General features: G+C 38.1%; 1 pseudogene; it reads left to right on the forward strand.

Annotated features, from left to right (window-relative positions):
- LOC107742500 (cGMP-specific 3',5'-cyclic phosphodiesterase-like) overlaps positions 1-2,250 on the forward strand; it is a 27,448-nt pseudogene extending 25,198 nt beyond the window's left edge.
- Positions 2,251-4,203: the final 1,953 nt, after the last annotated feature.

Consider the following 4,203-nt stretch of genomic DNA (forward strand, 5'->3'; position numbering starts at 1 on the left):
GGCCGATCCTTACTCTAGCCCCCCGGCCTCTGATCACTCTATGCCGCCGCCACTCACTCTGGGCCACTGTGTGTGACGCTGTGTTTCGTTGTGAAAGCGAAACTACTTTGTTTGGCCTTCCAAAAATGGACACGACTAGAAATCAGTGGTTAAGTTGTATTTACAACACTGTTCCAGAACAGTTCAACCCAAATATTCTGATGTGTGCAGCACATTTTATGGAGGACTGTTTGCTGATCCTGGGAGAGTAGACTACAATGCCGGCTGTTCTGACTCACAGACTGTAAGTACGTTTTTTATATTTAAAGAGTTTTTATATTTTTTATATTTAAAGCGAGTTTTTTGGGCAGTGTAGAGTAGTGCTTGTTGTTTGTCGTTTCTCCGATCACAAATGCAGACATGGGTTTATGTTTACTCGGCGCGATGCAACGCAACGCGTAAAAAGACAGTATAAGTCATTATAATCCGTAATTATGTCCTCACTGGATGCAACGAATGCCTCGTTTATAATGGGTTTTCATGTTTTTGTCTCCTCGCTCCGGCCTGACAGGGCATCATTACAGTATGGTAGGGGCGTAACATTTCCGTCACATGCTTGAGGTATTCGGCCAATCACAACGGATTGGATAGCTGGCCGATCACAGCACACCTCGCTTTTTCAGACTGATGAGCTTTGTAAAAATCGACGCGTTTCAGAAAGGCGGGGCATAGAGGAGAAACAATAATGTACAGTATGTGGAAAATAATGTGTTTTTTTTTATCTTAAACCGCATAAACACATTTCATTACACCAAATACACAAAATAATGTTCTTTTTAGCAACATCATATGACCCCTTTAACGGATGTTCTTGATCTAAATAGGTCAATGCTAATGACAGCAAGTGACATATGTGCAATAACCAAACCATGGCCAGTTCAGAAGCGGGTGAGCATCTCCCACACACACACACACATTTACATGCATGCATGCAGAAACACCACAACCGCACATGCATTGAAGCACACACACACACAGAAACACACACTTATATACGCACATACACAAATTTCTCTTTCTTTCTCTTCACTTTGGCAGATTGCTGAACTTGTAGCAACAGAATTTTATGCACAAGGAGACAGAGAAAAGTATGAATTAAATATTCAGCCAATGGTAAGTCTGTAATTCTATACCTTAAAGAGTTATATCTTTCTCTGCTTGTTTACTTTATACTTTATTACTTTTTTTGTACAGGAAGACATTACATTTAAGAGGGAGGGAGATATTATTTTGTAGTCCTTTTTTTTTTTTTTTTTTTTTTACAAAATGTTACAGGTGTGTTGTTTAATCAGAAGTTTTATATCAAAGGTTGAATCTCTTTCTCACAGCACGTGATGGACCGTGAAAACTCCACTCGTTTACCTCACATGCAGGTTGACTATATTGATGGGATTTGCTCTCCGCTCTATGAGGTGAGGGCTTGCCTGCACACATCCTGTTAGAAATGTGTGTCAGTATGTGTGTTTAAGTGAGTAAGAGACATTTCTGCTGCATGCCTTTGTGTTGCAAAAGAAGCATTCAGTCTGTACTGTTTCTGTATTTTTCCTTCTTTTCCAGGCCCTGGCCAGCATTTGTGAGTCCTGGTCACCTCTAAAAGAAGGCTGCAGAAGGAACAGAAAACATTGGCAACAGCTGGCAGATGGCGGAGAGGAAGAAGAAAGGATAAAAATGAAAGGAAAAACAGATGGAGAAAGGGAAGAAGCAAGTTAAAGCTATGTAAACTCTTGGTGAACCACTTATAGAGTGGACCAGCAAGACTCAAAGTCTTATCTGATATTCAGATTATTACTTTATATGATGAAATTAAAACCATTAAGCATGATAGCAAGATATGATTTATAGCCCTCACTCTCTGGCTGCCAGTCAACACTAAAGCAAAGAAAACAAGGGAAAAGATGAAGAATTGAACTAAATAGTTCAATAATATGAAAGAGATGTGATTAAATACACACTCTTGCATTGTTGGTTTACCTATATCAACGCTGGTATACCGTAGTCCAAAAAAACTGGTCATGCCCATCTATACTTGCCATTCTTGATTTTCAAATGAGCCACAGAATTTATGTGAGAAATATCACAACTTACTCAAGAGTAGTTACTGGTTGGCTTTGTCACACTAGTGAATCATTACTACATAATTTTATAGTTAATGAATTTTAAATCAAAACACATGTCAGCATTTTGTGTTAAAGGGATAGTTCACCCAAAAATGAAAATTCTGTCATTAATTACTCACCTTCATGTTCCAAACCCATAAGACCTTTGTTCATCTTCGGAACACAAATTAGGATATTTTTTATGAAATCTGAGAGCTTTCTGACCCTCTATAGACAGCAATGTAACTGAAATGTTCCCAGGCCCAGAAACATTCATTTTTGGGTGAACTATCCCTTTAAGCTGTTTAGACAAGGAAGCACAACTTTTATTTTATTTTATGGAATAATGTTCATGTTCATTCCTCAAAAAAGGATTCATTTTAATTAAGTTAATGTGCTGGTAAAACTGAAAAGCTAGAAACATTGTTTATGGAGGAATTTCTAACAATAAAGTGTTTTATTATAAAACATAATTAATGTCTGTTATGTTTTTTAGAGCAAACTAATATTGTTGTCTTGGTAACACTTTAGATTAGGGAACACTATTCACTATCAACTATTTGCTTATTAGCATGCATATTACTAGCATATTGGCTGTTTATTAGTACTTATAAAGCACATATTAATGCCGTATTCTGCATGAACATATTCTAGATCCCTTAACTCTACCCAATACCTAAACATAACTATTACAACAGCTACCTTACTTACTATCAATAAGCAGCAAATTAGGAGTTTATTGAGGGAAAACCCTTAGTTAACATTGAATGTGTTCCCTAATCTAAAGTGTTATCATTGTCTTTATTTGATTTATTGCTATCCACATTGTCTATTGCACGTTGTCCTGTTAATCAAAAATCACAGCCATGAATATTTGCTGTAATATGCTGAAATGCTTGTCATTGTTCAACGTGCAATGAAATTAGCAGCAGATAACGGGGGTGTGCCTGACGGTGCAACAGAATGGTGTTTTCTCTTGATGTGGTCACAAGTCTTCACGTGACCTGTGGCAAAATGTGCAGACTTGTGCATATACATGCTTGCCAGATCTACCTTTCAAACCTACTCAGTACATGCAGGGCAATGCTCTGGGAGACTAACAGCAGAACAAGTTGCTTGCACATAGATAAAAACCAACTTTCACTTTTTATAGAACGTTCAAATCCCCTTCACCATTACCAGGGAAGTTTAACTAAGTTCTAAACATAATTTGCATTTGTATTAATTTTCATAATTATAACTAATGGAATGAATGTTATTATAAAGTGAAAGACACATTATCTATGAAATGCATTATATAGTGTTTTCTTCCTATAATAACCCAAGATCTAGTCAAGTCACCTTTATTTATATAGTGCTTTATACAATACAAATTGTGTCAAAGCAGCTTTACAGTGTCAAACAGGAAAGTAGTTTGTCAATAATGCAAGAGGACAATATCGTCATTTTTTTTCAGTTAAAGTCAATTCATTGATAATTCAGTGATGTCATCATCAGTTCAGCTCTCTTCCAATAGTGCAATCAGTCAAGCATCCCCAACTAACCCTAACCATATTCGAGAGTTTTTAGCCATCGCTCACTATTCTGATTTACCAGACTGTGTACTGATAGAGTTTTTCTGCGATGGCATAAATCAACCTCTTAGGGCTAAGCTTAGACGCGAGGGTCCACGTTCATCACTCGCTCAGTTTATGGATTATGCTTTGTTGACTGTCGGATCTTTGTTTACTGTGGGTGTCGCGGAGGAAGAACGCGACACAGTGTCTGTGACTGAAATGGCGGCTGTACCAGAGCACGCTCACAAAATGGCGGCGACAGCGGAGCCTGATCGCAAAATGGCGGACACAACAGCGCCCCGTTATGTCACAGCTGATTTTCATGAGTCCAGTCAAGTCACAGCTGATCTCCCTGAGTTCAGTCAAGTCACGGTTGATCATCATGAGTCAGGTCAAGTCACAGTTCATTATTATGAGTCTAGTCAAGTCACAACAGATCTTCCTGAGTCGAGTCTAGTCACAGTCGATCGTCACGAATCAAATCAAGTCACAGTTTATTATCATGAGTCTAG

The sequence above is a fragment of the Sinocyclocheilus rhinocerous genome, unplaced genomic scaffold (assembly GCF_001515625.1).
Source record: "Sinocyclocheilus rhinocerous isolate Xijiao unplaced genomic scaffold, SAMN03320098_v1.1 scaffold496, whole genome shotgun sequence".
Lineage (NCBI taxonomy): Eukaryota > Metazoa > Chordata > Actinopteri > Cypriniformes > Cyprinidae > Sinocyclocheilus > Sinocyclocheilus rhinocerous.